We start from the raw sequence: 24,328 nt of genomic DNA on the forward strand, positions 1-24,328 counted from the left end.
TGTTTTTTTTTTTTTTTTAACTCTGTACTTGTACTAAAAAAGAACTAGCATTACTTTTGGCAGTGGTCCTAATGAGGTGATTATATCATTTGCAAATAGGCAATGCAGGTGATGCATCAACAGCATATTCACACATATTTTATGTTAGTACAACAGACAATACAATGCATCAGCCATTGATAGGGAAGATGTTTAAATCATCCTTTTTTTATATAGTTTCCTGTGTTCCCTGCAACAGAGGGGAAAAGCTCAGAAACACTGACCTCCCTCACAGCGAGGCTTTGAGCAAAAAATCTGTCACCTCATCTCATCATGTTCCACCAAAAGGTAAAATTTTTGGACTAATAATATGATGAATCACTTGACTACAAAAAAAGACAGCTGTTTGATCCACTCATCAGACTTTTGGCTTCAGCCAAATCACATCAACAAACATGTTCCATGATTGAATTACGAAAAATAAATAAATAAATCAATACTAAGAGGTGGCTGATTTTTCAACTGCATTCAAACAACATCGCTTCTCAGTATCGCATCAAGAAAACTGTGTTTGTGTTTGCATAAAAAATTACAATATTAATAGGCTATAATGAAAGGATAGAAAGCCGCCAGGTAGAAACAAACATCGCAGGCTTTTGATGCTGATTGGGATCTTTAGAACCTTGACTGCACAAAGTAACGAGCGTCAGAAGCGTGTTCAAAGGTCTTTCTGTCTGATTTGTCCACATCTGTTTTGCTCAAATTAAGCAGAAAGCACACTGTGAACTCTGTACCGGACAAAGAACACACAGGTACACTGATGGCTGGACAAACTGCAGGCAGCTGATCTAACATTCAGTCATTTAAGGTTAACTATTGTAGTGTGGATACTCTGACACTTTATTTCCTGTGTTTCATGCTTCATGCCTGTGCTGTCTGTCTTGGATCATGAACTAATTCTCCATTTGGCAGAATAAAAGTGCTGTTTGATTTAGGCAGCTTGAATGTCTGGTACTTTGTAGGAAGTCATACAAAAAAAAAATAAAGCCACACGGCTTTTTTGATGAATTTATACAAATAAAACTAAACACTAAAAGCTATCAGGCAGCAGCATACAGTTGCACTTTCATGCCACTTGACTCAGCAGGACTGGATGGATAGAAGCATTACCTACATAATTATGTGGCTTCTTCTAATGCTTCTACTTTCAATAACATTCAAAGTTAATAATGCATAAAAAAAGGTTGAAAATGTGTACAAATTATTATAGACATTCTAGAGTCTTGTATTCCATGCCATGGTCCTGGAGGCTGTTATTTCTATATTGTCCTTTTGTAAACGCTAATCAGTGTGACTGGCTTTGCAAAGCATTGATCATAATTTTGTCATATCTTTGAAAATGATTTGCCTGAGCAAAACATTGATCAGCTCAGCCTGTTAAACTGTGACATTAGCCCTAAAGTCAGTCACAACTAATATATTCTTGTTCTCAGAAGCTCATGATTAACAATACAACACAAGCATTGCAACATGAAAGAGGTTATAAAAAAGTCATCAAGCGTGATGTCAGTAGGATACTTACATGACAAACAGTCATTACAGAGGACGTACTGTATGAATCAGACTTTGCACATTTTTAAATAGAAGTGTTTCATTAACACATTCACTGTTTAAAGACGGATGTTTGAGTAATTGTATCTAAATCAGTCGGGAGGAGAAGCTATTAAAAAAGCTTCACCTGTTGGTACACAAAGAAAGAGTAGTTGGTAATTTAGTGCATAAGAAGTCTAATTTTTCAGTGTGTGAGACTGGAGTCTCTTTTGACGCCATGAAGCGAAGATGTTAGTCCTAACATTGTGTTTCAGAGAGCCTCAGGTAGATTCGAAAAGAGCAGGATGTTGAAACATGACACCAGAAAAGTACTGAGAAATAAGCACCACGGTTTATTTGAACCGCTAGGATTGTTTTCAAGCCCGTGGCTATGTAATGGTAAACATGGGAGACAAACCAGGATTTTAATAACTGGAGGGAACAGTCATTTTTCAGAACAACATGAACAATGTGTCTTCACTGTTTTACAAGGCAGAAAGTGCAGATGATATATTTAGCATGCCATTATTTAGATTTTTTTTTTTTCTATTTCAGACAGCATCATTTTGAAGTGTGGCCAGTGTTCAGAACTTCTCATTAAAATGAAGTTTAATGTTTATAAGGTGCTGTCCTACAATCTTTATTAAAGAAAATGCTTATTGCTATCCATCAACCATCATGCTTCAGCAACAAAGGAGGGACAGTGACATTCAGAGAAATCCAGCTTCCTTCCTTTGCTTTGTGCAATGAGTGATTCATTCACTTTATGCATGCACATAACCTTGATGGCATATGCCTGACAAAGCATGCATTTTGGGCCTAGAATTAGAATGACATTTCTACAGGTGTAGCAGTGACCACAAAATTAGTAGGATTGACAAAAATGAGAAATAGTAGTGTTGCTTTTCAGAATTGTGGAGGATTAAATACATTTACATAAAATGCAGAATTGCATTGCTTAGCTGGCTTTGTTATCAGCATTATATTATCAGCAATAAACACATTTACTTCTACAACAGACAATAGCCGATGGGTCAAAGGCATGCAGATTTTTTTTTTTTTTTTTGTAGCAGCTCCAGTATTTAAAAATCCAAATGATCTCTATGACGCAGAAAGCTTCTGAAGAACAGTTAAACCTGTAGGTCTTGGAGACTCAAGTGTAAGACTCAACTATTCAGGTAATATATATCCAGTGTTAAAGATTGTAGAAAATTCATGAAATTAGTGATGACACTGGTTTACAAGGAGAAAGCCTCAGAAATGAAAGTAGTTAAATTTTACCAGAATTGGGTCACTAATTTAAAAAAAAAAAAAAAAAAAAAAGAAGTCCTGAGTGTTAATTGACTCCAGTTTCGAGGACACAGCTTCATCATCAAAATAATTCCAAATTAGGATTGGGGTGTGTGATTATGCACCTTAACTTTTCTGCAAAATGTGATATAGCAATGAGAATGGTGCCACACTAATTATAAATTGATCTTTTTATTAGTACCAACAACATAACTTTTATCGTAAGTTTATTGGTCTTTCATTTAGCATTTTCATGCTTTTTTTTTTCATGAAAAACTGGCTGAATTGTGGGTGGGTTGGTCCCATTGCTGTGTAACTTCTACTGTACTTTGTCGAGAAGTTACGAGGCATCATGTTCATCAGCCAGCCCGCTCACTTGTAGGCAAATATACTTGTCGGTGTATAGATAATTATAAATCTTTATCGGGAAATATCTTGAAAACTTTAGCCAATCAGCATCTTTATCACCGGTTTTCTAGTTCATGTAATCAAAATATGTAAGAATTAGCACATTTTATCTCAGAGGCCGATAATTTCTCAAAATTTGTGGACCACTGGTAAAATTTGACTTGAAAACTGATAGAGAGCAGTGATATAGGTAAGTGAAGTGAGCAGATAATTGAATGAAGTCACAGTGTACTGTGGTTACAGAACAAAGTGAAAAGCCATCATTATTATCATAAGCTGTCATCACACTGGAAAAAAAAAATGGTTGTCTTCTCTATGCTGTGCATGCAGAGCTGTGAATATATTGTCAAACAGTGACATCAAAATAATTTTATCTGTGCAGTGTATTTTACAGCAACACACAAAAATGCATACACTGTTTTCCTGTTTCTCATGTGTCACATTTTGAAAGTTTATAATTTGTTAAAGGGAGAAGTAGAATTAACACACCATTCAGTAACACTTTGCAACATCAAACCTGCAATTACTTCCAGTAACTGCAAAAAGATGCAAGTAAAGACTACTTTCTGTCACCATGCTGTGCCATCACTTTAAAATGGCAACCATTTTGCCTGCTTGTCAGAAATTATCAACAAATCAAGGGAGTAATAAAGAGGTGCGGAATTAGATTAGGATATTTTGAGCAAAGGTACTTTCCTCTCAACTTTTAAGGACCTGCAATGACTGTTAGGGTAGTCTCGTGGGTTAGGCTGCTTTGCAAGTTGGTCTTACCAGGAGATATGTCTGGCGGCTCTAAAAAGGAAAGGAAAACAACTCTTTTGTTTCAAATAGCTTTGGAAGCTGATCTCCCGGGGTGCATCTATTTGTAAAGCCAGCACTGCATTCAGAAACAGAAACAGCCATGGCAGCGGTGGAGCAGCCAAAACAATGAACATCTTTGGCCAAAATGTCTGCTCAAATTACTGGCTATACAGGCACAATAGCCTCATCACCATTGGGCTGTGGCCTCAGCAGGTGACAATAAATGAATATTATAACAGAAGAATTTGAGACAGCAGTGTTACTGTATGTGCTGTAGCCCACACAGGCCTTCATCAGATTGTCAAAGGTGTTCAAACGTGAATAGCGCTGGACAGTATTCTCCTGTCCAAGCCAAACTGTTTATGAGAGCGTGATTTGGTGGGCTCAAAGCCTTTCTGACCCATCGCAGTACACTGATGCTTTCAAGCTTAATTAGTGGCCATATTTACAAAGATATTCACACTTGTTTTAATTGATGTCCTGCTACTAAATACATGCAGTACATATTATAAACAAATAAAGACTCGGCACACAATCAAAAAGAATGAAAGTTCCCTGGGTCCATGACCTTTGTCATCACTGAGTCTTTGATTGACTATGGTACATGCAGAGAATTTAAAACTTAAGCTCTGGCAGTAATCACACCATCCACAGAGTTCAATGGACATTTCATTTCTAGGTTCATATTCACTGTGTGGACACGTTCCATGTGTAATTTTATAGAAAGGCAGTAAAAGCCAACCCCAAGTCCGATGACTGATGTGTCTAACCTTGCATGAAATGAGCCTTTACTGAGAAACCCCTACGAGTAGCTTCTATCAGGGCTTACTGCCCTCCATGCATTCCAGCCTGACTGGCTGACTGTCACAAATGTAGCCCGTAATGAGAGGCACTTCATTACCACTGCACTTTGAAGAGTATAGGTTCCCAAAATAGAGACAAGCATAGAGTCCATGCAGACCAGGAAGAGGGATACCTCCCTATCCCATGTCTGCCTTTGATCCATTTCTCAACAGCTGAGCTACTGAGGCTAAAAAACTTTGGCCAAATGGTGTGATATTTCTGGATTGTATGGTTCTTAAAATATGTTTTTAGATATATTGAACCTTTTGTGATGAGTTACAGAGAAAATATATTTAAACATTAAAATATGCCAAAGTATAAAAAAAGCATTAACCTTTACAAACAGTAATACTGACCTTGCTTCTACTATAATTTAAGGCTCTACAAACTCGTTTGTACAAGTATCACTTGTCTGTTTGCTAGTTTCCTGTACGTATTAAAGCTAGACAGAAAAATGGTTGAAAGTCTGTTCTGCTTGGTTTTGATTCTCTACAAGACAATAAACAAAACAGTTGCAATTAACAGCAATTATGATCCAATAGAGAGAGAGAAAGAAATGTTATAACAGACATTTAACAGCAGAAAGCAAAAAGAAAATAATTCATTACATGTTACATTGGATTACATAAAAAAATACATTAAATAAAAAACATCAAGTACACATTTAGGAAAGTACAGTACAGTAGAGTAAAGTACAGATTCTAGTATTGTGTTTTATTACAACATTTTAGAGGCAGGACAGTACATTTTTATTTTCTCCAAAGTATCAGTGTTTTACAAAAAACTGGATAAACTACTTTTCAGTGTTAAAAATAATAATAAATGTGATGATAGTGATGATGATTATGATGTAATGAAGATGCAAAATATATTTGCTCATATATAAACTTCCCCATCCAAACAAAGTCATAAATATTACTCCAACCTTCAAGTCACACACCCATGCAGAAACAATCTTATAAATCTAATCCTGTGTCCTCCATGTATCTCCATACAACTATTATACAAACCCTTCACTATTGGTGGAACCATATGCTTGAGCCAATCTAAAAAACTCAATTAGACCTTCATTAAGAAAATGAGGGGGTTGCACAGAATCAGATACAAATTACAAATTGTCCTCTGAGACATACAATTATCCATCATATTCCTTCTGCCATCTGTTTGCTTCCTGTTGACTCTCCTAATGACTTAGAGTGAAGCCAAATTAGAATTCTGTGCAACTGCCACTGCACCTCATTGAAAAGTCATGTGGACTTAAAATGGAGTGAGTATGATGAGACAGTAACTCAGAATACGCTCTCTTCTAAGTAGAGAGGATATATTTTGTATTACTGATGTGTAGGCAAATGAGTGGCTACTGGAGATTGCATTGATAATTTACAGCACGATGCTAAATCACAAGGCTATTGAGCAGTACCTCACAAAGCAACCTAGATGGAGCTCTGACGTTATCAAAGCACTGGATCAGGAAGCCCTGTTGCTGGGTGCCATGAGCAGATCATGCCTCTTCTTTTCCATACACTTCAGGGAACAGCAGTCTGTTTTCATATCATTTCAACTCATCCAAACACGTATAAATTAAATCTTTGGTCTGTCAACAGCCACACAGTTTAGCTGCATATTTCACAGTCTAAACATTACACTGTAATAAACTGCCAGCAGAGGAATCAAGTGCATCATTTACGTTACTTTGGTTGTAAAGAATTTCTTGCTTATCAGTCTCCAGAAAGTCAACTTCAATTTTTGTTTAAATTAGAGGGGACATTTCAAAACAACAGCAACAAATTAAGATACTCATTTCCTTCCCTTCTATTCTGGGTTTTCACACAGATGTACCCTCTGCATGATAATGTGAGCAACGTGTCGTGCTTTCGGTTCAGCTGCATGATGCTATCAGAAAATGGATCCGCCTATGGAGCATTTTAAAGTGAAAGCAATGCCAAGATTGCAGCTTATAACTTGCAAAATCACCAGGGTTTTCAAAAAGCGACACTGCTGAACCACCCGTGACTAAAAGTGGGGCTGCTGCAGGGACACAAGTGAAAGGACTACTGTGCACTGACAGAAACAAGGATGGAAGCGGATTACTAATGAAACCATTTCAGAAAGAAGTCATGTATGGAAACATCACATACACTGTGTGAAATACTGAGCACTATTCTGATGCTTAAAGTATTTAATGAAACATTCTTTTGTATGTTTTGGCCAAGGACCTTACAACAAGAGATTTTTTTTTTTTCTTTTTTTTTTTTTTTTTTTTGACCACGGGATATGATCTTAATATACAGTTATAAATTTGCATAATTGTCCTTTGAGGTATTCTTTACTACAAAGCTCTTGCTAAGGGACACTGGACAACTATGGAAGCAGCTCTTGGCATCAATATAGAAACACACAACCCCACTAGATGACCTGGCAGTCACTCACATTGCCAAGCTCAACGCCACCATGCCAAGCAATGCATCTGTCAAGTGAGAAACATGACACATTTTTTAGCACCTTTGCGACTGCAGCCAATTTTCAAAGAGCATACCTTGTCCTTTTCTGTGCCATTTTGCTTGGCATACCAAGCTGTGACCTTCGATTTAATAGAGTCATGGTTTGGCATCCATAGAAATTCCTCACTAATAAATGGAAAATGATACACCTAAGAAATTAAAAGACCAAAACACAATATGGACTCTGTAACCATGGAGGCAAATGTGGTCGAATGACCATATTTCATAGCAAGATAAATCATTTCCAACAGCCCCTAATGAGACTTTCATAATTCATGCTGTCAGCTTTTCCACAGCACCAATCATGTCTGTTCCTTTTGCAGTGGTAAAACCCACTGCTTCAGACTGCCACCATGCATCTATCAGCACAGGGAACATTGTGTCATATGCAAGTTAGTCATGAGGAAGATGCCTGCAACATGCCCTGTCTTGGCTCATTGGCTAAGCTCATGTTAAAGCAAATATGCTTTCTAATATAATTACAAGGACAGAGTGGCAATGCTGAAATATCCTCAGACAAGAGCACAACAGCAGCGCAATAGGATTTTTATTTAATGGATTCTGATGCTGAGTCTGGGTACATGACAACCATCACAGTTATTAAAAGTTTTGAAGCCATGCATGGCTGCACTGGTTTTGTAGTTTGTGTTTTTATAACCAAGCAGACACTTTTGTTCATTTAAATGGATCAAATGGATATTTAAATTTAGTTTAATTTTAAACCAATGTTCCATACTATGTTTGGGCGTTTTTGCAAAATGACATATCTGGTCTGTTTTTGAAATTAAAGTCTTTTAAATACACCAGTTGACCAATAGCTTCAGCTTAAATCTAATTAACTAAGACAATATTATGTGTTTTTGGTTTAACTGAGAATGGCTCTAAACAGCCACCTAAAAACAAGAGCAAATGGTCTTTGTGGATAAATATTCAGTGTACTGTGTAATCAATTTTATTACTGGATCTAATACTAAAAGAGTCTTTATTGACAAAGGTACACATTCTTGGATTGTTCTTCTTGTAAAGCAATGTGAGCAGTCATCTGACCTGTAGTATTTTCTCTTCTTTATTTAGACTTTTGTAAAGCATTGAGAGAGACTGACCTGAACACAGGAGAGAGGAATCCGTCCCAGGAGAAGGTAGGGCATTCGGTTTGAGAGTCATGGGATTTAACCAATTGAAAATATATGGAAACCAAAAATGTTGCAGAAAAAATTCACCACACAGTATGACTACATACTGTGTTCAAATCTGGCTCATTGTAGGTTGTGTCAAACGTCTCTTTCAGTATTTCTCGCGGTAACTTTATCAAAGGTCTTTGTAAGAGTCACATGAATAGACCCATAGCTGCAGCTACAAAAATTTGTTATATAGTGTATGTTTTACCGTCTATATTAAACTGTACCATCTGGGCAAACATAAAATGTACTTTTGAAGTATAATGCATGTATTCACAGTATTATTTGTCAAACTTTTCTAACCCTATATCAAAGAGATGCTAAGTACTCTTAAAGTAATAGAGCAAAGAAGCATTATCTTAATTTTAAATTATGCTAAATAGTGAGGTTGAAATTATGCTGAGTCCTTGTAGAGGATAATTGTAATTTCAGCAGGCCAAAGTAATTGTGTGAAATAAGAAAATGAAGGGCACATTAAAAATGGAATAATTAATTCATGATTTTATTTTAGCATCTTAGCAAAGGTCTCAGGTTATTATCCACTAAAAGCCTGTGGAATCACACTTTAAAAAACTAATGAAATACTGGGTAACAAATAGACAAACATTTCCATTCAAAATAGGCAAAAATACTAGTGAAGCTACTCTGTCTTCTTTGTTTGACAGTATGACATTGCACAAAATAAAGTGGTCTGCTACATCTGCCCAACCATTAACTCGGCTGTCAACCTCACCATTTACACAGATTATAAGGGATACTCAGTTACTATGATTTGTTGAACTATTGCATCTGTTTGGGTAAGTTATTTTAATATGGTTGCAGTGTTTTAAGCGTACCAAAGTAAATAACCAAGCATGAAAATGAATAAAAATGCATTAGAAAAAGCTAAATAAATCAAAATTTGAATGAAAACAGACTGTCTCCTAAACAGCTGTCAACAAGCACTCACACACTACACACACTAACCAAAAAGCATTATTCATCAATGATGGTGGATAAACCTAATGGCTCTTATTTTTAACATCAGTTGCAGCATTGCCCAGTCTCTAACACAGCTCTAACACTTCAAAATTAGAGCATACATTTGCAGCTTTTTTTTTTTTTTAAGTCTTTTTATGATGCCTGGATAGTTAAGTTATTCTGAACTTAAAAAATGAGGTCTAATAGCCTTGTGGAGCTGCCAAAGTCCAAAGTTGCCCACTGCTCCTTGAAATATATCGTAAACATGAGTACAAGAAATTTCCCTCAGTGGCTAGAAGCATAAAATGTAATCAGTGCTTGACCAGACCATGACCTTGTAGCTTTGCAAAGAAGGAAGGAAAGATGTTAAATAAACTCATCAATCTAAAGTGAAAACTTAAGCGTTCATCGCGTGGCTTTGAAAAGGAAATATATGTGTCTCAATCCAACAAAAAGGCATAGCATGGATCAAATCCTAGATGGAGTATGAAATGACTTATCAGTGACAGCCCCTTGTTATATGCAGCAGCGAAGGCAGCCAAGAGTGACATTAGTATTGGAAATTAATTGTTTTTTAATGTGCATATCTCCATCGTCCACCACCACATATCCATGCACCATTACTGTGGTCAATTAGCCATTCAACATCTTACCGCTGGCCAATGTATGGAATTGATTACCACACCACAAGCTTTCCCTGCAGTCTACCATGTGCAGAATATTAAGTGTTATATTAAAAAAATAACTTACACTCAACAAAGTGAATTAAATCAGCTTTAACCTAAACATGACTGCTTAATCTTTTTCCACCCAGAGGCCCACCAACAAATGTGCATCAAAAACAACTACAATACTATTTCACATTTCCATCCTTATGAACACCAATTAGTTCTCAGAACAGCCGGTCAGTATAATTAGTAAGCAAAACACACACAGTCCTAAATCTTATTATTTAAAACTCCAGTCTTTGTTCTTGGATATGGGGGATGAGGATGAAATGAAGCCTCTTCAGCTCAGCTTCTGAGCCTTTTTGGCTACGATGACATTAAGGATGATCGAAGTGCATTATCTGGGCACACAATGGCTGCTGTCCATTCGGATGTGCTCTGCAAAGCACTGAAATAGGGAGCTGGCGACACACTCACTGCAGAGGAACGTGAAGTTTTAAAGGCCCATGACACCCAAGCCCCCCAATAGCTTTGGTTGAATAGCCTGTCTGACCTATTGTCAGCGAGTTCACGTTATTGTCGATGTACCTGTCTGATAAGCAGTCAAAGCTTTCAAGTCTTCTCCCTCTCAGCAGAAATGCTTTAAGGCTTAAAAAGGAGGTGATTTAAAACATATCCCCATCTTCAACTCACTGATGGCACCAGGCAAAGCGATTCATTTGCAGAGAAGAATCTGTCACGGCCACGGCAAATATTCTACATGATGTCTCCCTGTTTAGTGAGCTCTTGCCTGGATGAATATGGCAAAATGACTTGCACTGTTTAAATTCACCATAGTGCTTGAAATAACTTCTAATTTTGTGAGATACTCATAATGAATAGATGTGGCTGTGTGCTTGCATTAAATAATCAATACATAATTATTCAGTATCCAACATTTCCTCATATAAAGGCAACTACTTGTTCATTTCTCTGTTTCTCACACAACAAACAAAGTGATCTATTCGTGAGCTTGAATGACAAAACCATTTCCTTCCACTTCCCTTGCACTTTGGTGCAACAGCCTTAATGAGCTTTTCAATGCAAAAAATGTAGCCCCATGCATATATTTTTTCCTCTCTAATCAGCAAAGGAAAAAAGCTGTCTTTTCATGCACTTTCTTGCTCTAATCTAATTAGAATTTATTAAACTAGGCAAAAGTTCAAGGACGTCAGTACAGCTACATTTTCTTCCACACACAGAGCTACCCAGCTGAACAATAGAAAAAGATAAAACACCAAATGGTTGAAGAAAGCATTTTAGTGTTGACTATCCTTTCACCTCATTATGGCATTTAAAGGCACAGATGAATGCATATTTTCTGTATTTTAAATCAGGCTGCACTAAATAGTCACATAAATCAACGACATTCAGCCAGTAATTGAATCTCTATGGACGTAAGATGATATAAAAATAGAGGGTAATCAGAGGCCACACTGAACTATTCTTGTATTTGCAGAATACTATACAGAGAAGAAACAGAACAGTGGGAGTATTGTTAATAAACAATGTCTAAATAAAACCCCTGCGTTCAAACGTTCACACCTTCTCTAAAATTACATGCATAATATATAGAAAGGAAAGCTAGTGTACAATGGCTGCATGTGATGAAAAATATCATTTTTAAGAACATGCCAAAGATACAGCAATCACAGTTAGTCAGTTAGCTGTTTTTGCAAGCGTACCTCAGTTTAGAATAATACAAATAATTTTTGTTTCATAGCCATGAAAACAGAAAAATATACACAATTTAAGTTTTTACAGTTGGGTGGGTATATTATGTGCAACATATCCTTTTTAGAAGAGAAATTTAATTTACATTGCAACATATAATTTTACTGTAATGTTTTGCTATAAATATTCCAAAGGGACAAGTTCAGTAGCAGCAGCCACCTGAATATGAAAGTTTTTTTAAGTTTTCTACAATTTTCCAAATACTTCAGTAGGAATGCATCATAAAAAAAAAAAGCAAACAACAAAAACAGCCCAGGTATATAAAACAGAATAGAAAATACTTTTCACATGACAGCCCTCTACTCTTCAAAGACAAAAATAAAAATGTACAATCTTTATTCTAGCATCAGGAGAATGCTCTCCACATGCAAATTGTGTTTTATGATAGGACACAGACCAAAAGTGTAGATATGAAAACAGAGGTCTCTAAATTAATAAGAGACTGAAACTGAAGGCATGGAATGAGTCTGTGCTGTGGAGTCCTTTTTTATAGCTAAACCTTACAAGATCCTGGGTGGGATTTTCAGTTTGTTTTGGAGAACTTTATAGTTGTCTCAATAATTAATAATCTCAAATTGAGTATATGCCATATCTACAACGAAACAGTAGTAAAAATGTTTGCACTCCACCAGTACATAACTTTTGCTTTGTTTATTTTCCCCAGTCTTCTGCTCCCAAGCAACTGGATTATGCTATCAGATGCTTGTGGCATTTTATGGCGTTTTATTCACCCTTTCTTTGCACCAAAGGACCAGTTCCACCATAGAATAAGTGTGTATATGTATATAAATTATGGTAATGAGGAAACTAACCCCAAATAGTTTTTTTCAGTTATTTTAACATTAACAGCATAAGTCTCAGTCTTCAAGAACTATATATCTGTATTTACTGTACTGTTATTTATTACCATAATTCTGTATAGAGCTGGGGCAGTTATTCAGTTACCTGATTAGTTGATTGACAGAAAATTATTTGGCACCTATTTTAATATTTGATTTATAATTTAAGTCATTTAAGAAGCAAAATGCCAAGTGTTCATTAGTTCCAGCTTTGTAAATGTCAGGACTTTGGCTTGCCTTGTGGTCTAGCAAACTGAATATCCTGGGGATTTGGACACTTGCAGGAAAGATATTACCCAGAGCTTTTGGGAGCGATGATGCAATGTTCTATAAAAACCCAAACAGTTAATTAATTAACTGATAAAATAATTGGCATATACTCTGATGTTGAAAATAATTGTTGTTTGCAGACAGAGGTAACTGACTGTTTAATGTCATAATGCAGTGTCCCAAAGCTGATTGCTTTGTGCCTATAATATAAAATATAAAATCAAAAGAAAGAAAATCATCTCACACACATGAACAAGGCTGCACAATGTGTGGAGTGAGTGCCATGTTATGGGTAATATGATATTACAAAGAAACTGACTGGCGTGTTTGACGTGCACATATCTCACATTTATTGGTTTCAAGCAGCAGAGACAATATGTTCCTGTGCATAGAACAGCAGCAGTGAAGTTGCTGTACTGATGGTCTTGAAATCAAAGAGCCAGATTGTCAGGACTCTGATCTAAATAGAACAGGGCGGCATCAAGGGCAAGCAATCACCTTTAGAGGAGGGAAGGTTGTTTACTGGCTCCACCTTGCCTTACTAATAGAAAGCCAGAGTCATGCCATTTTTTTAAAGTAGTCTTGGTTACTCAATCCCCAGCCAGATAATGTATTTTCTTTGTCTCTCTTTCTCTTATTGAGACTTTTTATAAAGGTGAGATGTGTTATTTGGATTTGTATTCATCTTCTAGACTAAATCAGTGTATACAAAACACCTTGTCACTTTTAGCAAGATATCAATTATTTGGTTAGCATACTCTGATGAGGTTTGGATAGTATGCCAATACATCTAAGACTTGTGGGAGCTGTAGGTATTAAATGCTTACAAACTGCAACATAAACTAAAGTAGGTGTACGGTACACGATGTATGCACACTTCAGAGGGCTGTAGCCTACCCCAAAATAAAGAAATGCAACACTAGCCTTTCTCATTGGCTTTTTTTATTTGAGGATTTTCGAATGAGTGCAGCAGCTCCCACACAGCTCCTGTTCTCCAGTCTTTATTTGCAGACCAACTCATAAGTGCCAGTCTCAACCAGCCAGCTGCCCACCACAAGGTACATAGGCTCAGTCATACATTCATACAAGATTTCCTCAGTTGGCATTTCATAGGAGTGACAGATGTACTAGATCTCCTTTAAGCTGTATGCCTGGCTAACCTTTCCAGACCAATATAAAGAATAACAGGAACATTTTTGCTATAACTCATTGTCTGACAGCTGGCAATTCAGACATTAGCTACTGCATATCTGTGTCATACAGTATGTGAAGTGGGTAATTTTGGTATTGTGGTGAGATGTGTGTTTCTCTTCTTAAAATGTCAGTACTAAAACATAATCACTTATATTTGACCATGTGGATTTCACATAATAAACATTTATAATAGCACTGCTTACATAACATTATTGATTTGTGTAGTTCCTCAAGGGACTATTGCTTATTGCTTACTTTTTTTCATCCAAAAGTTGCATGTTTTCATAGCAACAATTAGCAGTCCCTGCTGTTCATTTCCAGTGATGTTCTTGATGCAGACAGCAGTGACATTAAGGCGCACATATCTACTGATAATCTCATTTTTTCACCACTGACACCACGATAGTACAGATGTCTAAAATTTTGAAGACAAAAATCAATTATCTGGACCTATAAATCAGTCTTTAAAAATAAAAGAAGGTCCATGTCATTTAAGACAGAAATGTTTGCCACTAGTGAGGAATAAAATGAATATTGCTATTAACTATAATAGATAGCAGGATAGCCAGCAGCAGTAATATTAAGTGAAGCTTAGTTTATGGAAAATAACAAAAAACTGACCAAATAAAATATTTGTTTTTCTTTCCATTGTTGTTAACAACAATCCATTTGTGAAGTCATTACAGATTCATAGCTACGTATTTACTAATAAAAAGAGACTATTCAAAGAAAATATTAGCATTTCTATAGTTAAAATGACCCCTTTCCACAGTGAGGATCATTATTTGTAAATATACAATATATATGTAGGTATTTATCTGACGCACACTGACACATAAAGAGATAAAACTAATGAACTCAGACACTTTTGCCATGATTATATTTATAAGTTAATGCAAAATGCAATACATTCATTTGAAGTTACAGCAATCAGCAATTCCAAATGTCTCTAGGCACCCTGCAGAGACAGGAGACAGGATTCATTATATGACATTCTCAATAATTCATTACAAGTGAGCCCTTTCTGTTTCTCCTTGTTTTTAATGTCTCGGTCATCTGTGGCTTGGTAGCTTGAATTAGATGTCGTCCTCCATGATCAGCTTTGTGAAAACTATATTCTTACCATACAACAGAGACACCTACTTTCTTTCACATCTTAAGCATGTGACACATGCAGCAGAAGTAACTTCCAAGGGGAATCTCACAGGAACACAATCAGTCAGAGATTTTGTCTCATTATCTATTTTTTTTTCCCCCCAGTAACTGGCTACTCAGTTATTCGTGGCAGTCTCATCCCTCGCTTTCCCTTTTTACTCACTTTTTGACTGTTCTTTCCTCTGCTTTGGAAATCTGCACAATTAATGACTCCCCCACCACCCTCTTAAAAAGTACAATAAACTTTTAATTATAATGTACTCTAAATAACAGACGACTTCTATAAACCTCACAGAGAATCTCTGAAATTCAATCTAATGCAATGCTCACTTGAAAAAGCAGTCTACATCAAAATGCAATATACAAGTGCATCTATTGCAGGTCAGCCTACGCTCACATCCAATTATACTGATACAACTGTGAGAGCTTTATGTGCAGTATTTAATGGCCACAGAGTTCGCTTCCTTGAACCATTAAAGTGCCATTCACAAAAAACATTTCAAAACATTGCTCCTACTGTCATAAGAACTAGAATACAATTTTTCTGTTATTGCAATTAAGATAAGTATGTGGTAAGTGAGTAGACCCTGTAGCACATCACAAACAATGAGTAATAATAAATTATACAGAATATATAATAATACAATGCCATTTCTTCTGTGATTAGTGAGAAAAAATAAGTTACCAGAAGTTTAAGTTAAGTTAATCTTTAATCTATCTTTAAGTTAAGTTTATTTTATCTTATCTTTTTTATTTTTTATTTATTTTTATCTCATTTTATCTTTATCTTTTCCTTATATTATTTTTACTTTATTTTTTTTATTTTATTCTATTTATTCTTATTTTTACATACTCTTACTCTAATGTTTAAAATTTGAATTTGAAAATTTGAATTTGTTTAGTTTGTGGAAACTGTAGGTAGTAATTGCTGCGATAATCATCCATTTAAGTGGTTTAAGATACATACAAGTATTTGGACAATTACATTGTATAGACATTCAAGGCCCTAAGAGAATGAATCATCCCCCCCATCAAGTATCAAGTCAAACATGTCAACATCTACTAGGAGAAATGGCACAAAACCAGAGCACTCCCATCTGAATTAACTGTGATCACTCATGTTATCATAATCAATTGAAAACTGCAACATGTTCTAAACCTTACTTCAGCTGTATTTTGTGTTAACATTGTCACTGAGAGCATGTTAACACTGTGACATTTGCATTTGCATGTATGTAAGTACTACTTTACATAGCCACTAATATGGTTGTAGGTGCTTAGTTAATAAATGCTTATTTTTTGCTCTATATATTGTTGTCTGGTGATGAGGCACAGCAAGTATAGCCTACAAACAATCTATCTAAAATAAGCTAATACAAATAAAAGAACTGTTGTATTAGTCTTTTCAATCTTATGGCTGAAAGAGGCTTTCCATTCTGCTTCTAACACCACTGGAGTCACGCCTTCTATCTATTCAGCATCATCTCTGAGCAAGCAAGGGGAGGGCAAAAGAGACTGCAATGCCACAAGCAGCACAAAGTGTGGCTTCTGGAGAACAAGACGACTTTTGTTTAGGGTTCAGTGCCCTTATGTCTGCTAGATTGAGCCTCTGTCCCAAAAAAGGTTTATTAATATTACCAAATCAGCAAGTACTTTTGTACTTCCAGTTCCACTTGAAATCTGAGTAAAATGCATCAAGGATTAAAAACACTGTAAAGTGAGTGTTCCTGCACTTCCATATTGCACTTTTGTCAGTCCTCTGGTATCAGACAGAGCTTGAGTTTGTTTCAGTGATATTGATCTGGGTAGGTTGTAAATGTATCAGAATTACCTAACTTGAATATCACTTATAAAATATCATTACTTCATTATTAAATCCAAAAAAAAAAAATACAGAAAGAGGAATTGCATGCCTAGCTTCTTGTTACCAAGCAACCAAGTCAACCAATGTGAATACTACTCTGTCTACATTAAAAGCAGGGTTAGGGTAACTTGGGCTCCTTGTCCATTTCCAAGCCCTATTTTTGTATATACTCTCTTAAAGGACAAAACAATAGGAACATGGACAACAGCTCAAGTCTGGGTGGGGTGTTTGAAATTCCTCAAATGAGGTCTTGGCTCATTTAGAGGCAATATTGAGACTCCCAGGTTGATGTGGCTTGAATCTAAAGCAGTTGGCCAGTGGTGATGGCTCGGGCAATAAATTCTGCACAGGGTTTTAAAACAAGTGAAAAGAGGACAGATGGTGAGAAGCAAACAAGAAAAAAGATTTGGGCTAAGTTAAGTCTTGCTTTGTCAGTAGTAAGGATAGTGCCACAATAAAATACAAGAAATCACAGAAAGGTGTTAGCTAATCATTTAGTGATTCATTATGATGTTTTTTTTCTGATAACAGAGATCTGGCTCAAGGAATCACTGAGCCATTAAAACCTCAGCCATTGATCAATATGTGCATATATAAAGGTTAAATAATGAGTGCTATCTCATGAAATTCCTCAAAAAGGTGCTAATTTAAGCAATATGCAAACAATAAGCTGTCTAAGGCTTTTGGAAGCTTGAAAACTAGCTGCATGAAGCATCTATATTATCTTCATTTATAATCTTTAAACAGTTAATTAAAATAATTTTGTGTGCCACAGTATAGCATGTCTCTACTGGACTGCAGATCCTAAAAATCCTGACTCATGCAGTATTATGAGCACAGTGTTTTAAAGTACACAGCAGTCCTATTAAGTGTATGAAAGTGGGCAGGAGAGGATGTAAATGTCCAGAATGCATCCGCCCCTACCCAGCACTCACAACAAATATCCATCCTATGTTTATGTGCTTTTGCCTATGTGTCAAGTTCATTTCAGTTCACCAGCAGGCGGGAAGCACACGACAGTACCACCCACCTTTTATGGCACTTGACAGCCCTCTGGATGACAGATAACTGAGACACAAACTGCATTTGAATAATGCAGGCATTCTTGGCGCGCTACGCTGCTGAAGCTGAGGTCCTGGTCGAAAGGGATGTGGACAAATACAGTCCAACTAGTGCTTAAACACCTGCCTGCCTAACTCTCATTATGTAGGGTTTTAATGGGAGCTACTTTTATCACATTTTTAGAGGCCCAGCAAGTGTCTACAAAATGCTCTTTGCTAACATTTGAACAAATGATGATTTTAAATGTGAGATTATTCAAAATTAGAATGAACACAGAGGTCACGGGCGCCCTCTGAGGTGACTGTTCCCTTGTTAACTAACCTATTTTTTTTTTCCTTTCTGTCTGTTCTTACCTAAAGAACAGTTTTCCCCCTTGTATCCCTCACTGTTTCATTTATTTATTTTTAGACTGAGCACCTGCCGCCACTTAATCCTGCATGCATACCTACAGTAGGTGGATGGAGGCTTACTGAACATTGCCACTGTCTTTTAAACTGTGTGTAAAATATGTTTTACTAGCTCAAGGTTTATTATATGCACAATGCATTCCTACTGTACCATCTGACTCTAAAGGGATGAACTGTCAAGGGCTTTGCAGATCATCCAAAACCCTCCCTGTGCCATTAATCTAAATTAATGCTCTGACAAATGTGTCATAATATTGGGTGTGAAATATGATAAATGCTCGCTTCAGCCTATCCATAATTAAGTCTCTTTAGTGAAATGGCAAAATTTCAAATTGCAGAGCTGGCATGGTCCCTGAAAGCAACAAGGGTGACCTTATGCTTTTGCACTAAACAACCTACTAATAATGAAGATTGCCCTTTAAAAACACTTGACAGGTAAAATATAGTTGAGTGCAGCTGATGGCTATACAGTGGCTCTGAACCTCATGTAAATTGGATCAATGGTCTAAATGTACTTGTGCAACAAGCAAATTTTTTTTCTGCATAGCTCATTAAAAGAGAATAACACTATCATTATTCCAAAACATAATTAATGTTCTGATACATAAGAAAAAAAAAAGAAAATATATTGTGTTTTTGTTTTCTATTAAGAATTTAATGAGCTATGACTACACTTACTGTACATAGAATTGGCTGACAGACCAAAACAAACAACAGCATGCATTATCATGGCCCAGATCATTTTGTCAACAAATTACTGGTTTAATGTTGCAAGAGTTACAGATCTGCATGCAATACAGTATTTGGAGAGGGTGCATGAATATTTAGTGACAATGATTTCTGCTTAAAATACATGTTGTTTTTGAGCGAAAGGCACAGATGAAATTTTAGTATGTGTTGTTCAGACGGGATATTTAAGCTACGATAATATAAATTGGATCTGACACTTTTTGGTGAGAGAAGAATTCTTAGTGTTGTGTGGATAAATATTCATTCTCTGGCCAGCATCTGACAAAATCACTGTTCTGCAAGAGGCATATTGAAAAAATGGAAATGCATACTGTATGTGTTTCCATCTTGTGCGAGCAACTATGAAATTTCAAAAGAAATCTCACAGCTGCACAGTACTTGCCTAACTGGTTCATTATATGTGTTTGCTCAGTTGTCTTCTAAGGTAAATGATATAAGGTATTGTACAGCCCCAGGTGCCAACCTCTAACTAGACTAGGAGGTGCATTCACTTCGTTCACTGGCCTTCCTGGTAATGAGGTGGAAGGGAGTGTCAGCCTTTAGCCAGCTGGGAGGCACAGTCCACTGGTGAGTCAGAAAAAGTGTAATAGGAAAAGCTAAGACATGAAGAGAGACTGCTGCAGTCAGACTGATGTCACAAGTGCTGGAGGACAAGCTAATAATAGGACATGTTTATGAAAATATCAAAATATAACATGCCATGGGGTGTCCTGATTGCTCAAAAAGCAGGGAACATGCAGTATACTGTGATTTTTAATCTAGCTCACAACTGTGTTTTGTTTTTGTTTTTTGCATCCTAAACTCCCTGAACCGTAATCTCCACATCTATTTCCTGTCACTCCTATATCTTTAAACTAAACAAGCCATATGTTCATAACAAACATAGAGAAACCTGTTGAGCAAGATAATGCATGTTTACAGTACAATTCAGTTTTTGTTGAATAAATAAGATGGTAACAAATGTTATATACCTATTACCTGTTTAAATGGAGGCTGAAATCTAACAATGAAAAGTCTACTATCGGTCATTATCATAGCATTTCATTTTAGAAATTCCTTTAAATGACTATGTGATATCAACAGCATCAAAAAATTGATAAACACAGTATATTATGTTGTATTGCTACACCAAAAGCATAGCAAAACTGAAATGTCCACAGTATAGTACAGTGTGGTACAGCTGCAGGCCTCACATGTTTGTTTTCACAATTATAGGTAAATTAATCAAGTCGGACAACATCTACACCATTATGAGCCAGCAAACTGTAATCAAATGAATAGCATCAGAAATGGATGGAAAAATGAAATTACATCTGATGAAGCATCAGCTGCTGTGTCTGAATGGCTGTATTGCTGCATTCTGGCCATTAGAAACAGAATACGACTTAAAAGAAGTGAAGTGTTAATTTTTGGGGGGCAATTTTTAACAAGGGTATTGGTGCTTGTTATTTTTCATCATTACTCTGCTTTTGGGAACTAGTGTTTAAATATGTGACTTTATAATTTAGGTCTTTGATCTCATTTTCTGGCCCTCTCACAGTGTTGCTGTGCAGACTTAAAAGGGCAAACTTTCCTCTGCTCTTGTCTATCAGAGCTGATTGTAGCTGTTTCTAACAGAGCGTGCCTAGGGATGATCAAAACTAGTACAATGCTGGCATAACAGACATTGAGATCCAGCTCCAATGGGGATGCGGGGAACTCAGTTGGGGACATATTGTAACGCAGTAATGCCTAGGAGCCATTCTACTTTAATTTCACTGTTTGAAATCTTTCATGATAACCTGGTGCTGGTGCATTTGTCAACCTTTAAATGCAAATGTATTTCAGTGATTGTTGAGTTATAGTTTTTTGGTCATGCTGTAATTAGCAGTTGAAAAAATAAAATTTGACAAGCAAAACTATCACCAACTCCAGACCATGCCAAATGAGACATTTTGTTAACATTTCTTGAGGTGATTCTGTGGTTCTTGAAGTATGTGATGACAGAATCACACACACACAAAAAATATCCTTTTCTAAATTAAAGTGGAGCATAGCAGCATGAAAATAGGCTGAAAATGCAATGAATTTGGTTTGGAGGCTTTAGACAAACATTTTCAAAACCTTTTGTGAACTATAACGAAATTTGCTGTGAAGCCAAAGTGTTAAAAACTTGTTTTTATGGTTTTAATCATTTTGTTAGGGCCCCATGTAAAAAAATGACATCCTATTTTGGTGTAACTAATTTACTTTGTCTTGTATAAACCGGAGCAAAAGTTAAATACACATAACACTTGTCCAGAGACATTCAGTTTACATATTTTTAAATAGAAAACTCTCAGGAGACACAGTACTAACATACCCAAGTAGTGACAGATTTGTGTGGGTGTTTACTCTGTCCAAAGCAGCACTGACATTATCTGATCAGTTTATTTTTTTCCTACTAGTCCGAGGTCTTGAATAATTAAATGGGATCGGCATGCTCCTCTTTTTGTTAAAGACAGGAGGTATTCTGACAGCCCCTGTTTGACAGGCTTTGCCCTACCCCAGAACGTGAGGGGCCTTCTAAACAAAGCCTCTGCTTTGTGCATTAAAAGCAGGGAGGCACTGTCTAGACCAAGTACCTCTTTCACACTAAGTTCACCAATGCCATTCTGTCCTGAAAGGCAGACTCCAGCAGAAATCTCATTGCTTGCTTTAGATTCATCTGTCTGGCCAGCGCTGATGGCGTCAGTCCATCTGGGAATTCAGTCAGGCTTGGAGTTACACACCTGACATGTTGCAAGAATGGACATGAACCAAAACTCCCCTCTGAGATCAAATTTGTTTTTTCACTGTTAATGTCCAAAAATGCTGCGAGGCCAATAAATCAATGCTTTCTCAGACGAATGCAAGAGGAAATTGATGGAGGACATTTGTAGGACAGGCACAAATAAAGTACTGGCCAAACATCCGAATATGTTCTCCCCTCAAGGACAAAAAATAGTGTTCCATGATTTTCTCTGTGAAGATGTTTGGCCTTGGGGCAGAAAGTATAGAGAGACATTTGTTTCAGCGTGTTTTGGGCTCATAGTAACCACATGAGAGTCCTCTTAGCAGTTTTATGATGTGGTTAAATGGACAAAAAGAACAGAGCACACAAGAAACTAAATGAGAAAAGTGAGTCAAAAAGTTGCTGTTTTTTTTTTTTGTAAAGACCCTGAAGAATCAAGTGATCATTACTTTGAGGGTGCTCAGAATCAAATACTATAAACTCAAATGCAGCATTACGCCATACAGATATTTGAGGAACTCCAGATTTAAGTTCTTTTATATATTTATTATGAATCAAATATTTAATTATTCTTGCGGGATTATCTTATTTTAATTTTGTCAGCCCCACTAATCAAACCAAAGAAATTAATCACTCATTTAATTTTAATCAACCAGTCTGTGGAATAACTTCAGATAAATCAGCTGCTTTGTGCAAGAAGTTTCTGGGTTTCTCTATTCACAGTACAGATAAAGTAACTGTGATGCAATATTGTTATTAATACTGTAGTACAGTACAATGACTCCAGCTCTCTTGACATGATGTTCATGCGTTTGTGTGTATCACCACTCTGATAATGATCCAACCAGCACCATCCACACTTCTATGCACTTGCTTTGTCAAAATAACTCCTGGCTCAATATCTGAATTGTCAAATACATTTGAGAATGGTTCGCTGAGCTTAGCAAGACCCTAAGGAAAATTTCTGATGTAATTTAATCACAGTATTACCTCGACAAGTGCAGGCAATAGAGAGGCAAGTGTGGGGAAAATCTGGCCTGTGGAGGCTATATTAGCCGACATCCAGGTTTTTGTGCTTCGCAGTTGTTTGAACTCAATGTTGAAACATTTTTGCACATAATACTTACATGAGCGGATGTTACCATAGCTACAGTATAAGCATCACACTTTCATCATGAAAATCTACTGTTGCAGTATTTGGTTGAGCCTCAATGGCACATGTTGAGTCACATTTCAATACAACATGTGCATTAAAACTCAATGAAAGGCCTGATTCACTTGTCTTCATTATCTTTCTGTGTTAGTCCTTGGTGTTAACTTAGCTAGTTAGAGGTTGGATCTTTTTGCTATCGGTGCCTCTATATGTGGCGTCCTTAGTTTGTTTGAACAGGCAATTGTCCATTTCAAAGCCCAAATATATTAAATTTACAGTGAAATGAAACAAAAGCAGCAAATCTTCATATCTGACAACAAGTTTCATAACTGTCAGATGACTTTTCTTATTAATCAGCTAATAATTTTAGCACTAGATGTTCATTATAATCTAACATATTCAGCCCCTGAGAAATATGTGAAATCTGTTATTTTTCCCGAAATAAAATGTTTTTGCAATTAACCATCTATTATTTATTAAGACTTAATCTGAATCAACAGAATGGTGTGTCTGTACTTTGATTAGATGTAAATGTCTTTCTAATAGTTTCAGATATTGCAATGCCTGATTGGTGCAGCGAAGTACATGACGTCACATTTTACCAGTGTAGCCCATCTACGTCGAACTTGTGATTAAATAGTACAGACCAAACAAAACAGTTTCAACTCTGGCAGAACATCTCTTGGATATGTAGGACTCCTTCTCTCATAGGAAAGCGCAGATTGAGAAAATAGGTTTTTAGGGCCTTTTAAACATTTTATTGATTCAACTCCGTCCTGAGTTTCTATTCCTACTGTTTAACCAAGAGTGGTGCTGTGGGTAAGCATCCCCCAATAATCTAACTCATTAACATTTCTTGTCCACTTTTTACTGCTGATCCAGCAACAAATG

The 24,328-nt window shown here is 36.4% G+C and overlaps 1 protein-coding gene across 1 annotated transcript in view; it reads right to left on the reverse strand.

The window, feature by feature from the left end:
• Positions 1–24,328, reverse strand: part of adgrb3 (adhesion G protein-coupled receptor B3) — a 101,758-nt gene that overhangs the window by 60,051 nt on the left and 17,379 nt on the right. The window lies entirely within an intron of this gene.

The sequence above is a fragment of the Mastacembelus armatus genome, chromosome 15, assembly GCF_900324485.2.
Source record: "Mastacembelus armatus chromosome 15, fMasArm1.2, whole genome shotgun sequence".
Classification (NCBI taxonomy): domain Eukaryota; kingdom Metazoa; phylum Chordata; class Actinopteri; order Synbranchiformes; family Mastacembelidae; genus Mastacembelus; species Mastacembelus armatus.